This window comes from Lissotriton helveticus, chromosome 10 (assembly GCF_964261635.1).
Source record: "Lissotriton helveticus chromosome 10, aLisHel1.1, whole genome shotgun sequence".
NCBI classification, from domain to species: domain Eukaryota; kingdom Metazoa; phylum Chordata; class Amphibia; order Caudata; family Salamandridae; genus Lissotriton; species Lissotriton helveticus.
The window spans coordinates 637335170-637351398 of NC_136071.1; positions in this window are offsets into that span (position 1 = coordinate 637335170).

Below are 16229 nucleotides of genomic sequence, written 5' to 3' on the forward strand. Positions count from 1 at the left end.
CTCTGTAAGATTCCAAAGAGGTCGGGAAGCCAAATCTGGGTATTAAGTCCCTCAACAACAACTTTGCTACTGTGATACTATTGTTCCTTCTTGTGGGGTATGCCTTAACCCATCGTAAAAAGATACACAAAACAACCAACATGTACCTCAATCCATTGCCCACAGGCATCTCAATGAAATCCAACAGCATCAAATTAAAGAGACCACCTGACCTCCCTATGTGGCTCAATGTCACTGCAGTTCCTTTCCCTACATTGTTCGGTTGACACACAACACATCAGTGGCACAACGCTTCAGCCATCAACCTAAACCTTGGATTAAAACAAGTCTGTCTGAACAACCTTACCATGGCATATCTCCCTAAATGAGTCAGACCATGATAATGCCTAGCCATTGGTGGCAGCATGCAATTTGGCAGCACAGGTCTGCCATCTCCCGAAACCCAAAACTCACCTCTCTAAATTGCAACCTGCATTAAGCCAACTCTGCTGTTCTGCCTCTGACACTTCTTCCTGTAACCTCTACTTCCTACCAAGAAGCAGCTGTCAATAACAAAAGTTTGTAGTTTGTCTCGTCTGGCCCATTGTTTGCATATTTACTATTGAAAGAGCAAGCATTATGAACACAAAACTGTGCATCCACGTCGAGATATCTGTTACCAACAGTCACATAATCAGGTGGGTTCAAAGAGGACCACTCAACAATAGGGTTCCATGTTAAAATATCGATACTAAAAATATCAATGGAAAAATATTGATGTGAAAATATTGATAACAAAAATATCGACTTCCTATACATAAACAGGTAAGTACAATAATATCGACACAAAAATATCGATTAAAAAAATATAGAAGTAAAAAATATCGACTTAAGAAAATTACATAACTTAAATAAAATGTATTAAATAATATTAATATTATTAACAAAATAAATTAAATGTAATATATATTTCAACTAATTATAACTAATAAACTTAATTTAAATAATATAAACACCCAAAAATTGCACATATACATATTTTTACCTAAATACATTTTATTAACTATTCTCTTTATTTAATTTATAAACGTATTAAATTATATAAAAATAAAATATACACATATATAAATTATTTAAAATTAAATAAAATATTCTAAATTTAATAACACATTAAACTATTAAAATAAACACAATAGTAGTGGAAACATTGGATAGAGAGGGGGTAAAAATTACTATTCCCACTCCAGTGAGTGCAACAGTAGGGAAAGTGCTGGATAGCGTAGGGATAAAAATTACAATTCCAAATCCACTGAGTGCAACAGTAGAGAAAGCGCTGGATAGCGAAGGGGTGAAAATTACTATTCCCACTCCAGTGAGTGCAACAGTAGGGAAATCGCTGGATAGCGTAGGGGTAAAAATTACTATTCCCAATCCAGTGAGGGCAACAGTAGGGAAATCGCTGGAAAGCAAAGGGGCAAAAATTACTATTCCCACTCCAGTGAGTGCAACAGTAGGGAAAGCGTTGGATAGCTTAGGGGTAAAAATGACTATTCACACTCCAGTGAGCACAACAGAAGGGAAAGCGTAATGGTAAAAATTACTATTCCCACTCCAGTGAGTGCAACAGTAGGGAAAGCGTTGGATAGCGTAGGGGTAAAAATGACTATTCCTGTTGTGGCCGAAACTCCTCAGGATCGAACGTTGCTTAAAATGGTCCACCTCTCAACACCACCATGGTTTGAATTGTAAGTACACAGACTCCATGGAGTGTTTAAGCGGGGGAAAGGAAGGAAGGGGACAGCAGGGAGGGAGACCTGAAAAAAGGAACAAGACAGGTATAACTAATAATGTAACCTATAGCGTCTTCCTTTACTACCCTCACTCTACAATACAGTATCTAGATTACTGAATAGAAGTACTTGTAAAGAAAGAAAAAACCTCTTCTTCTATTCTGTAATTCGCATAGGACATGAAGTGGATTTGTAGCTAGATCTGAAGGTGAGACAGAACAGGCAGCATTATTATCAAACAACACAAGAACCTTCAAGAACAAAGCGTTCCCAGTGGATAATGTAACATACCAATTAGTCAATTCCTTGTGCAGAGACAGGGGTGCGGAAGAGCCGTCCTCCTGCTCACTCTCAGTACCCCTGCTTCAGGATATATAAAGAAACACACATGACTAATTGACCATATTTGAAAAAAAACACCGCAAAGAAATCAGGAATCAAATAATCCTTCCTCTGTTTCAATGATTCTTGAACAGAGGTCTGAGGCTCAATTGTCAATCCTCAATGAGCGCACGTCACTGTCTCACACTCACACTCTGTTGCTTGTCCTTTTCTGTGGACAAGTTAACACCACTCTTGTATCACCACAGGAAACAGATTTTTACAAGCCCATAGCTCCGGGCACTGAATCAAGGCTACTAAACTCAGTGAGTACCGCAGACAATGTCGCCCCTTGTGATTTAAGTAAAACAAGGTCGTTTTCCCCGCATGAACCATTTGGTTCGCCAATGTGGGAAAATGTTTCTGAACTCGTTTGCAAATGTGCCAGGAGGGTACTACCCCCCGTATGTCAAAGAACAACATAGCTGGACGCTCTAACCTTTGGAAAAGGGTGGAGGGATTTGGCTGCTAGATTGCTCCGCAAGGAACTGGACCTCCGGTTCCGCCAACGGAGCAACTGCGGAAACAGCATCAATGCCCCCTTGGTCGCCACCTCTAGAAAAGGAACTCCCCGCAAAGACCAGGAAAGATTTGAAAGGTTAGCGGTGCTGGAAGCACCCTTACCCGACTCTTATCTTAAACGAGGCTCCTCCGGTAAGGTAATCGGCGGCTTCCCGATGCCAGCAAGCTTCTTTGAGGAAACGCCTCAGGCGTGTGCTGACGTCACCGACGTCGGAACCACCGAGGCTCATGGGCAATGTAGTTTTTGTTTAGTCAGGGCTTTCGCGCAGCAGCACTTCTTGGCAGTGTTCTTTTACTTCCTTGCAGGTGAGATCCAACAATTCCCACTCCAGTGAGGGCAACAGTAGGGAAAGCGCTGGATAGCTTAGGGGCAAAAATTACTATTCCCACTCCAATGAGTGCAACAGTAGGGAAAGCGTTGGATAGCATAGCGGTAAAAATTACTATTCCCACTCCAATGAGTGCAATAGTAGGGAAAGTGCTGGATCCCACAATAATAAAAATCAAAAACATCAACATTTTTTATTAAATGTAATTTCCAATATTAACATAGTTAATATATAAAATTAGAGGTATTATTATTAACAAAGATAATAAACCAGTATTAATCACACATTAATTAACACTATAATACCCTCAACACACACCTAAAATTAAATACACAGTTACAATTAATAATTACTACTTAATTAATAGAAATGTATTTTCAAATATTTAATAATTAATCAATAACAAATTAATTACTTACCACCCTTCACACCATTTACACATATAAACACCACAACACACACCTAAAGTTAATTACACAATTACATTCATAAGCACAGGTGCACCACATGTAAAAATTGTGAAATCTATGTTACAAGCTTATTACAAAGACACTGGGAGTAATGTCCAATTTTTTTAGAAAAATCCACTTTATTGTTCCATTGTAATTACACAATTACTAATTACTAATTAATTAATGAAAATTTTGAAATATTTAATAATGAATCAATAAAAAATTTATTACTTACCACCCTTCACACCATGTACACATATAAACACCCCAACACACACCTCAAATAAATTAAACAATTAACATAATTAATTAGTAATTGATTAATTAAAATTAACTAACAACTAATTATTAACTATTATTAATTAATCAATTAACACATTCATTATTCTATACATTTTATATAATTAAATTACTTTCCACCCTATTCCCCTATAAACCCACAACCCATTACGGAACTAAAAACGCAAAATTCGAATAAAAAAAAAAATATTAACTACTATAACTTATAATTTAAATCTATATAATTATATTACTTCCCACCCTATTCCCCTATAAACCCGCTACGGATCTAAAAACAAAATGAAACTTAAAATAAATGAATAACTACTAAAATTTTAAAACACATAATAAAATGACAAACAATTTTCTTTAAAACCACAAAAATACATAACATTATTAATAATTCTATATTTTTGTCAACTATATTTTTGTAAACGATAATTAATACATCGATATTTTTGAAATCAATATTAATTACCTGTCAGTCGATGGTGAGCTACTGTCGCCAGTGGATACCCAACTTTTCCCTAGTGGCTAAGCCTACATAAAGGCTGACACACAAGGTTGTGTTGGATCTGGTGCCTTGGGACAATAATTGCTTGAATGCCTTCCTAGAGTTGAGAGAAAGCCTCAGCTGCGCCCCAGCACTATGAATGCCTGATTACAACAAAGTGTTTTCCCTTTTTTGCAGTGAGAGGGAGGGCTGAGCTCTCTCAGCACTTATACAGACACATGGAAGTTCCCATAGGCCTGTGGCCTATTTTTCTTCTACCCTTGATCCAGTAGCTGTAGACTTACCTGATGCCCTAAATCTCTGGCCTCAGGGGGTGTATGAATAGACAGATACAAAGGAATTGTCATGGATCATCCTTTAATGGTGTATGTGCCTCTGGAAATATTGTTGGCGCATACACGCACTCAACACGTAATGAACAGCTGCCTGACCTAGTATGAACAGATCATACTGACAGTTGAGAATGTAACCTTAAAAATATGTTCTGTTTTGACCCTGTTGCCCCTTCCTGAGAATGACAATGATGAAAAGGAAGTGAAGCATGACTGTCTTGATGTTATTGAACTGTGTACCAAGCGAAGACCAGATATACAAGATGAGCCACCGCCTGAATCTGATTTTGCTTTGTTTGTGGATGGCTCATGCTTGCGATACCATTCAGGAAATTTACGAACTGCCTTTGCAGTTTGCAGTCTCAGGAGAAGTGGAAGTCTTGTGTTTTCTGCACAAGTGGCTGAATTGTTTGCTCTTACTAGAGCATGCTGCGTCTCTGACCAACTGAAAATGACCCTTTTCACTGATAGTCAGTATGGCTTTGGTGTTCATGATTTTGGACAGTTATGGTTCCAAAGGGGGTTTATGACCTCAGGTTGCCTATCTGAAATGGAGAGCAAGTTTGACAGCTTCTTGAGACATTGCAGATGCCTACTTAAATTGCAGTCATCAAGTGCGCTGCACATTGCAAGGGGGATGAATACGAATTGTACAAACAGTGCTACCGTAGTAGCTGTATAAAACTCAATAAAAACCTAATAAAATATGCAAAGGAAGCTGTGCTGGAAAGGATTGTTATTCTGGAAAGCATTCTGGTTCACATTCGGAACCTGATTCAAAGAACATCTAGGACCATTAGAAGTTTGCTGTGGCATTGGGGGATGTGCATCACTGGGCTTGTGGTACATTAAAATTCTGAGACCTTGGTCTCAGTACATTCTGTGGCTGCATGGAATTATTATTCTGAGACTGGGCAAACCTCTGACTTTGACCTTAATTTGCAGGATTTAGACAACATTCTCGCTTCCAATGCCCCAACCAATAACCGTAGTTGCATGGGTTAGACTTTTTCAAAGTGGCTACATCGATCCCAACACCCCAACCTCTACCCTGTGACTTAAATCCTCCTCCACCTTGCATCGCTGGGGCTCCCTGTTGATACACTTCTTGTTTTGGTGGGGCATCGTCTATGAATGGGTGACTTTGACCCCCCTCTGGGCAGCTTTCACTTGTGCCAGCATAAGTTTTTTCTTCAATTTCTTCTGCCTGATGTCAGTTTCATCATTGCAATACTTGGCATACTGGAAGATCTCATCAACTGATATATTCTGCCGCAAAAATCAAATGCTGCTGAATCTTCATGCTAATTTTGAGTAATAAAAGAAGTTAGGATCAACTATAATCTAAAAGTATGGTATTATCGGCCTCCTATTGAAGCCTGGTGGGGATGCTGCAAACCCTTCTTTGTATAGAGCCCTCACGATGCTCAACATAGACATCAAAATATTATGTAATCTGTTAGTGACACAGCTGGATGGAGTGATTCGCAGCTTGGTTCATGAACACCAAAGCGGCTTATTGTCGGCCCGTAGCTCTACCTTCAATATCCGGAGGCTCACGCATGTCCTGCACGAAACCATAGATGATGATCGAGAATTGCCTTTGTTCTCCATCGATTTAGAAAAAGCTTTCGAATCGATGCTGTAGAGTGACCATTTCTCATGGAGGTTCTGCAAGGAATAGACCTGTCTTCTGCAGCTGAGTGTGGCTTTTATTTACTAGTCCCATGGTCCACGTCATGGTAGGAGGAGACCTCTCTGAGGGGTTGGTGGTTGGGAGGGACACCAGGCAGGGAGGTCCCCTCTCATCACTCCTGTTTGCTCTCGCAATCGGGCCTTTGGCACTTGTAGGAAGCTGGCTCAGTATCTACTATACCAAAGTCAGGTATAGTGTGCACAGAGTCCAGTGGAACCCCAAAGGTAGGCAAATGTAAAGTTAGATAGCACCTCACTCTCTATTCGTGGTAGTGTGGTCGAGCAGTAAGGCAGTATCAGATGACAGTGTTAAGCATTTGTTGTACACACTCAGTCAGCAAATGAATTCACACACTCAAAGACTGAACTTCAGACCAATTGTTTTTTGTATAAAAATATTCTTTTAGATATTTTATTTTCTAGAATCAAGCAAGCCTGGCACAGTTAAGCAATAAATACTTTACAATAGTAATGCAGTTTGTAAACAGTTTGAATTGAAATTGTATATGCACTTTGTTTTGACTTACAATATTGTTTCAGAGAAATGCAATACTTTGTAAATATAGTACTTAGATTTGAATAGGCTTTTCAGTAAAAAGACAGGTAAGTTACTTTGGAGACTACTTTTCTTTCTTCTATACCTGGATACTACTCTGGGACATTTCCTGTAAACAGGTAAGCAAAATCGTTTTTGCTAGTTAGTGCAATTTTAAAGAATATCTTTAGGTTTTCAAACTCCACACAGAAACGTTTCCAACAAAGACAGTCAATGTTATCCTATAGAGGAAAATAGTGTTATCGATTCTGAGGTAAGTATTTGGTAGTGGGAGGTTCTGGGGATAGACTCAGGGGTCCCCCAGGGTCAAGGATGCACTCTAGTTACACCCTAAGTAGCACTAGGGCAGCCGGGTGCAGAGTGCTGAGGCCCAATGTTATCCAATAGGGGATAGGGGGCCTCCGGTTGGTGGCTGCTGACAAGCAGGTCGCTTGATTGTGGAAGCAAAGCTCCTGGACTTTAGCTCAGGGCAAATGGGGAAACAAAGTAGCACCAAAGGTGCACCCTCAGCGGCACTAGGACGGCCGGGTGCAGGGTGCTGAGGCCCAATGTTATCCAATAGGGAATAGGGGCCTCCGGTTGGTGGCTGCTGACAAGCAGGCCACTTCGTTGTGGTAGCAAAGCTCCTGCACTTTAGCTCAGGGCAAATGGGGAAACAAAGTAGCACCAAAGGTGCACCCTCAGCGGCACTAGGACGGCCGGGTGCAGGGTGCTGTTTCGACATCCGGCGACCTGTTGTTTTTAATGGGGAACCTCCGGTTTGCAAAGGTACTGCAGGCTTGGGGACGAAAGTCTCCTGGGTGGGACCACCAATTCAAGAGGTAAGTTGGGAAGTCAAGGGCTGGTTAGGCACCGTCGGTTTGGGCACCCAAGGCCGTGGGGCATCGGGTGCAGGGCTGCCTTTTGGGGTCAGATCTTCTTACCAGCGCGAGGTTGCAGTTGGGGGACCTTCTGGATTTAGTCTGCAGGCGTCAGCAGGAGGCTTGAGGCAGGGCACGGGTCGCCGGATCTCGGGTCAGGATCGCCGGGGTGACCACCTCGTGGTGTTTGCCTACTCGAGCTCGGGTCAAAGGCGGTGTCCGGCCGGAGCCAGAGGTTGCAGATGAACAACTCCAGTGTTCATGGGAGACAAAGTCTTTGGGGTTGAAGGCAGGCAGGTCCTCCGGGATGTTCAAGGTTGCAGGCTGCAGGACACACTGGGATTTCGCAGGAGCAGGTTTGAGGTGGAGACAGGCCAGTAGGGTTGTGGCCAAGTCGGTGAGTGTCTTCCTCTTTTTAGCTCCTAAACGGCTGCTCAGTCCTTTTTCTTCTTCTCCTTGAATGTTCTTCTTGTCTGAGGAAGCAAGGTTCATGGTTGCCCCTAAATACTAGATTCATTGGTGTCACAGGTAGGTAAAAGGCAGGGACCAATGGGTCCCTTCCCTGGGGTGGGTACACCCCCTACTATGCCACCCTCCAGTGGGGGGGGGGCATGAGCCTGACCCTGGTTGGCTAAGTACCCCCATCTGCAAGATGGCGGGGACTGAGAGTTGTGCTTCACCACGCCTCCCCCACCTGAGGGGTGGAGTTGGCAGGGGTGGGCACACCTCTCTTCCTCACTTGTTTTTCCCGCCGGTTCACCCACCCAAAGTGGGGGTCAGAACCAGTGGGGACCAGTTGCTGAAAGCAGCAAGTGGCCTGGGGAAGCTCACAAATGCGGCAAGCCTTTGAAGCTTCCCCTTCGTGAACCCTGCCCATCCTGGGGAGGAGGCTTGGCACCTCATCCAGGATGTGCATTGTTTCAGGCCCCAGACAGCAGCAGGCTCTCGACCTAGGGGTCCAGAAACATGTCTGGTGGTGGCAGCTGAATACAGCCGCTCAGCCTGGACACTAGTGGTAGGTTCTTTTTCAGGGGGCATCTCATTAAATCCCACACTGGCATCCGTGTGGGTTTAATATGCTGAAAAGTTTGAGGCCAAACTTCTCAGTTTTCAGTGTAGCCATTATGGTGCTGTGGAGGTCGTAATGACAAACTCCCAGCACCATATACTCTTAATGACAGCACTGCACTTACAAAGTCTAAAAATGGCCTTAGACATTGTAGGGATACAGGGCTCATGCACCTGTACCCTCACCCTTGGCATAGTGAGGGGTGACTGATCTATGCCAGAGCAGTGGGTTGCAGGCATGGTACACAGAGCTGTGTACCATGTCAACTCCTCACTTTGTTCTGCACCAAAACATGCAGCCTGCAATGGCAGTGTGTGAGTATAAGGGTACCGGATCTCTAAGGGTGGCACAATAAGTGCTGCAGCCCCTTAGAGACCATCTCTGGTCACAGTGCCCTGGGTACCTGTGGTACCATTTACCAGGGGCTGACCTGTGGCCAGAGATGCCAATTGGGTTTAGGCTTCAATCCAGTTTTATGGAAAGAACATTGGCCCTGGGTACCTGATTAGCAGGAGCCTATTTCACACTCAGTCAAAGCACATCAGCAATTCAGCAAAAAGTGGGGGTAACCATGCAGAAAGAGGGCACTTTCTTACAGCACTCCTCCTGCATAAAGAGCTGGAGCCCTGGGGGATTTGAGTGGGGGGTTCCATGCATGTTATCTCTTTGTATGCGGATGACACACTAGTGTATGTTCGCTCCTCCTGCTGTGCTGATAATATTGGGGCTCCTGAATTATTTTACCAGGGTCTCTGGCCTCTGGGTCAATGTCCAGAAATCACTCTTGTTTCTGCTTGGTGGCCTGATTGGGGTACCTGCTGCCCAAGCTGCATGTGCTCTGCCTCTGCTGGGAGATGGAGGGATATAGATACTTGGGTTTTTGGGTTGCCCAAACTGAGGTAGTGTACCGGCGTTTGAATGAGGATAGAGTTAAGGCTGGGCTTGAAACCTCCATAGCATTCTGGAATAGACTTCCCTTGTCGGTGATATGTAGGGCAGCTGTGGCCAAGATGTTTTTTTTCCTTGCTGCCTTTATCTGGTCCAAAATGCGATGTTCCCCATACCACACTTCTTTCACAAACTGGATGATTGATGAGGATATGTCTATGGATCAATGGAGGGCAGGAGACTGTCAGGTGGAAGGAGACCTTACCCTTGGGAGGTATTCCTCACTTTTCAGGTGTCAAGGTTCCGCTCTGGGCAGGTCCGTATGGTGTGCATGATTGGTTATCTGGTCCGTGTTCGGCGAGCTTTCATAAGCACTACAGGACCGATTAACAGTATAGCCTTCCAGGCAGGAAGTGCACCAGGTCAGGTGATGAGCACTACCAGGTGAGACCGTATTTAAGACCGCAGTGCTCAACCCAACGGTGCTTCAAGTACTGAACCACGCCCGTGTCCTTGCTGCTGCCTCCCACGTCAGAGAAATCCTCCTACACTGTTGAGAACAGAATACCCTTTGCAACACGCACAGTAGCGCTTGGTCACATTGACCTTGTCCCGCTACAGCGCAGGAGTGCGTAGCAGTATTCAAATTCCCGTTACACTCGTGCAGGAGCGCTTGTGTTTCTTTGCCTTCTCAGCATGCGCAGGAGCGCGTTGCTGCCTTCCCCTTGCGACGCGCACAGGAGCGCATAGTTGCATTGACCCTTCTCTGCTACAGCGCAGGAGTGCCCTTGTTTTCCTCTTGTGACATGCACAGGAACGCGAGCTCGCATTGCCACCTATACTTCGTTTTTCTTTCCTTTGTGGTACGCGCAGGAGCACTTAGCAGCATTACTTCTATCCCTTACACTAGCTCAGTAGCGCTTATGTTTCATTGACTTATCAGCAGCGCGTTGCTGCCTTACTTTCCCTTACACTCGCGCAGAAGCACTTGTGTTTCATTGCCTCACCAGCAGCTCAGGAGTGCGTTGCTGCCTTACTTTCCCTTACACTCACGCAGGAGCGCTGGTGTTGCTTTCTTCTGTTTACGCAGGAACAGGAGACTTCCCAAGCTACCTTCCTGTTTGTTCTATTCCCCTCCAACGGAAGACCTCTCATCTCTGCTCATCCTTACGGTGATCCCCGGGAGAGTCCCCTCAGCATCGGTAGGAATACCAACCAGGTCTTCAAGTAAGGCGTCTCCATCCAACGCCACTAGAACTCCTTCCCCTGGTCCCATCTTTGCCCTGGTCAGTATACACTCCTTTGCTCGGGAAATGTGGGAGACTGTGGAGGTTGTTCACATCATCCCTGCGAGATCTCTCCATAAGTACATAAGGTAAGACTTGTGGAGTTCTGACATCAGGAGACTTAGGAGACTTTTGAGGTGGGACCGGGTCACTTCCTTCCTGCTAAGTAGAAGAGGGGCACGCAGGAGGTCTGGGTTGGTTTCCCTGTGGCGCCGCAGCCCTGTAGGATATTAGGTGGTCTGCTTCAGGGGGGGGGAGGGAAGGCACCTAATTTCCTTATTTTACACCCGGCTTCCCTGGATGAGGTAACTCGAGTATTCCTGTGCTTCCGTGGGTATTGACTCTAGAACTGCCTAGTTCTAAAGGGGGTTGCTCCAAGTCCTCTTCCAAGTGTCCTTAATATGTAATTTAACATCCGCGACTTTCCCCATAGACGTTAATGGTGATTCGTAGCTGTGTTGAGACACTGCACGCGTCCCCGTGGGTTCCCTGTGTCACTACCTTGGGTGGTTCCTGTAGCCCCAGCGGTTCTAAAGGCTCTAGGCTTGTATCTATGTCAGTCGTGGTTCTTATACCACTTTCTTAATATATGGTTTGGTATGCCCCTAGGGCTCAACGTATATTGTGCTAATTTATTGTGTACTAAATAAGTTTACCATATGTTCTTTTGCCTATAGCCTCATAAAGAGACTAGAGGGATGTGTTTAGAATAAATACATATATTTTATATATATACCTGGTGTGGTTCTCCTTTCATTTGGTCATTCATGAGATTATAGACTGATAAAACAAGCTGCTTTACATTCCTTCAAGACTTAGCCTGAAGGCTGCTCTCCACAGCTACCACTAGGATAGCTTTCTACATAGGGTGTCTTTAAACCTACCATCAATAAGGGTTGTTTGGACTGGTGCAAGGTGCCCACTAGAATAGTGGACAGCATATGCCAGGCCAACTTCTCACAGTTATTCTGTCATAAACGTGACCGATATGTCGTCCGCCAAATTACAATACCATTATATCCTATGAAACTTGTAATTTGGCAGATGGGATATTAGTAATATTTGTGACGGAGTATTCTTTCCGCAAATTCTCAATCAAGAGTCTGAATCTAGCTGAAATGTGATCTGCAATTAAGACCCCAAAAAAACATTTGAAAATCCCATATCAAATGTCTCATTATTTTCCACCTTCACACATTAAAACTTGGCACCTACTCTTTAAACTCCTTTCCTTTGGTCCGCACATCAGAATGTCCTGGGATTCCTCCCATCTCTCAATTCTGTACAAACAGTAGTCCTCCCTTTGTTCGTTAAAGCTTCTCATCCTTGCGAAAAGTACTCCTCCCAAATCTCACTATCTCTCTCACACCATGTGCCTTTTTCTATTCATAAGATCTGCACCTGCAGAGGAGAGAAAAACATTGCTTCCAAAGCAACCACATCATGTTGAAGGTTAAACATTAAGAAATCCAAATGCTTAGGGCCTTTGGTCAAGTTAACGCGGCAAGCATCTCAATACATGCTTAAATGCATGATTATAGATGCATATATAGTAAAATATAGACGCAGAGTCGTATTCAAATAAATACATGATTATATACAAGTTAACAACATTATTCAAACCACAAATGCACATATTTATATGAACTGCAATTTGATGTTTCTGTAATGAAAACATAAATTATGCACACCCATATATATGTCAAGATTACAAAGTGAATGCACTTTCTGCACTGTTAGCGCACCACATCACATTAATAATGTTACATCACATGAGTACATGAGGTTGTGTGTAAAATGTATTTATATGTGGCCTGGTCACACAGGAAAGAGTGGAGCCAAAATTACGCTGCTACCAGACTGGAAGATGGGATGCTACTAAACGTAGGGGCAGACGGCCATGACCCACATAATTTCATACCAAGAGAAATTCATGACAACTGGAAAGAACAAAATACTATTCAGTAAAGAAAATATTACTCATCTTTCATGCAGGGTGCAGAAGAAAAGGGTCGGCTGATTCTTAAAGCATTTGCAAACGTATATGACACTCAGGCGGACAAACAGTGGCATGTGCACTGACAAATGACAGACCTTGATTCAAAGAAATGGGATCTGCAGAATAGTACAGGCACTGATGGTACTTACTACCTCAGAACATCTACCAGCTGGGTGGATTTTCAGCAGTTGAATGTGCGGGTGGATGAGAAAGGAAGGCTGGGTGGCTTTGTCAATGTGCTGAACACTCTGAAAATAATAAAGTTTGGGTTATGTACCAACGTTTCCTATACATTTTCCCCACCGATTTCACTTCAGACTTGTGGGTTGCTTCAAGAAGGGATAATTATTGCAATGAGTGTGTGGTGCCGCGGCCAGGGCGACTGACTCCGGAATCTGGGGATTGTAGAGTCCTAGCATGAACACGGTCTAGTGTTCAGGAGTGATGTAACCCACTTTACACCCACCCACCACAGACGTCATGGTGTCACATGACGCTGCCAATAAAAGGGGCCGAGCGCACGTGCTCGTGGCCATTCCCACTACCCCTAACTGGTGTCTGTGTAGACATCATTGCTGCTATCTACCATGCGGGCCTAGTGCCCTTCCCAACACTACACTGGCGACGAGGCCGGTGGTGTAGCCCATGCGTGCCACTACCCACAGCCACACAATAAGAAAAAGGGGAAGAGAGCTGCCCGCCTAGAGGGCATCCCCTGCAGCAGGGCGCAGCGCACCGAGAAGCCGGTGGGCACGTCGGAGCCCCGCAGCGACCGGGAGCCCCACAGCAAGCCGACCGGAGCCCACCCGCGTCGACCGCCACCAACGAGTGCCACCTGGAAACAGCGGACCGCCCAGAGCCCACCTGCGACGTCCGCGAGGCTGAAACCCCCACCGGAGAGGTGCACGGGCCGGGCGGAGCCCACCCGCCACGACCGCGACAAAGCATCTGGCCCGCCGGCCGAAGGTGAGCCCCAGGGGCGAAGGGCCCGCCATTAACTGTGCCAATGCATAAGCAGGACCAGCGGAGCCTACCCGCGGCCTGCCCGAGTCGTCCCCTGCCCCCGCCGCGTGTGTGTTTAGAAGCGGCGGGGCACAGAGACTGAAGACGGCGTGAACAAAAGTGCGGCCGGACCCGCAATCACCGAAAACCACGAGGGGGAGGGAGCGGAGTAGCTAACCGCCTCCCGACCCCCCTCGCAACGTGATCCGGGCCAGCGGAGCCCACCCGCGGCCCGCCGGTAGCCCCCCAGCCAAGAAAGGCCAGCGGAGCCCACCCGCGGCCCGCCGGTGGCTCCCCAACAAAGACAGTACAAGCCGTGCCAGCGGAGCCCACCCGCGGCCTGCCGACGGCACCCCCGAGAGGAAAGAAACTGCAGAGCCAACGGAGCTTACCCGCGGCCTGCGACGTCCGTGGCAGGTCTCCGCCGCGCAGCGTGTGCAATGTGAAGCTGCTGCGGCGGGAGACCGGAGCCTCATCAGCATTTAAAAAGGCAGAGCCGGCGGAGCCTACCCGCGGCCTGCCTCAAGCACCCCCCGCCTAGGGAAGAGTGACTGGAGCGACGCGCTCCCCCCCGCCAGAGCAGAAAAGCATCGGCACACACCCCCCCCGCCCACGCGAGAACTGCTGAAAGCTGCCGCGAGCGGGCAGGGCGGAGAAGTCGGCAGAGCCGGTATGCGGCCAGGAGCCGCCGAGTGCAAATGGGCCCCCCCCACAGTGACATCAAATGAAAGTGCCGGTGCACCCGGTAAATATCAAGAACATCTGCCACCCCAGAACTGTGTGCGCGAGCCTTCAGCACAAAGGAACATTTCCCCCCCCCCCCCCCCCCCCACGCACACGCGGACGTTTTGCCTTTCCCCTGGCAGGACACAAAATAACGCCTGTTTTGCCCCACTGCCAGAGAGAGAGAGGAACTCTGCCCAGAGAACCACAGTAACTCGAGCTAAAACCCCGGTGACCCGCACACGGAGCGTGGAGCCCTTGCACGTCCTGGGGTCACGGGAATAATGCAAAGACTCACCTGGGAGGCAGCATGAGGCCAGGTGACCAACAGCAGCTCCAGCCCATGGCGTCCAGCCCCTGGGGCCGACTCACAGCAGCAGCTCCAACCCCCTGTGCACTGAGACAGTAGAGTGCACATCAGGGGAAGACAAGACAGGCTGCTACCAAGAATCCAGCTTCACTGCCACCCAGTGGCCAAAAGCAAAATTGCACCTGCATCCATAAGGACAAAACAAGCATTGCACAACACAAGCTCAATCAGCAGCAGCTGAGGGGCAACAGACTGAGTACCGCCCCAACGAAAGCATCCAACCTCACGCAGCAAGTAAGTGCGCAACAGCGCAGGTGACACCCACACACACCAGCAAGGAGTCGGCGGCTGCCACTTCCAACGCGACGTGGGAAGAAGCGCGGACGCCTCACTAGGCATCCAAGCACTCACAGGACGTCTGGAGGAAACGACTGCCAAGCGCTGGAAGAACGTCCAGGGAAAAGACTGCCGCGATCAAAGGACGGAGAGAGCAGCGACGCCTTGTGGCCACAGGCGCTCACCGCAGCATCAACTACTCCCGCCAACGGTCCAAAGCATCAAGTACCTGACGACAGCCAAAGCAGCAAGTACCCAACGTCACGCAACAGGCGTCCCAGAACCCTGAACAGTAAGTGCGCAAACAACGCGCCACGTGGCGACGCACAGCCACCGCAAGCGAAAGAAGAGCGCAGGCAGCGCCATCGCGCAGAACAATTATCACGCACGACCACACGACGTGGCACCTCCCAGGAGCCGATCCGCAGAATGATCGCCCATCAAGTGCTGACCCACAACGGGTCCCCCAGGAACTGTTGTAGCGCAAAGTCCGACAGGACGACCGAAAGCAACCTGCCAGGCATCGGCAGAAGTGGACCACCAACCGGTCCAGGACGTTCAACCATGAAAAGGTCTACGGACGTGGACCCCCGAACGTCACCAACAAGCATCAAGAAAAGAAAGCATCAAGAAAAGAAGGTTCGCGACACCAACTCTGGCTGCTGAGGAAGAAGGAGAAAGTGTCCCCAACGGGGACAAGACCAGGGGTACACATGCAGAGTGCGCGCACTGCATGGAGGACCCAGGTCAGGAGAGAAGACACAAGATCGGTCCAAGTGATGTCGCGATGCAGGAGGAAGAAAAGGAGAGATCCGAGTGGCACGTCTGCCACCGCGAAAAGGAAGGAAGAAAAGGAGAGATCTGAGTGGCACGTCTGCCACTGCGAAAAGGAAGGAAGAAAAGGAGAGATCCGAGTGGCACGTCTTG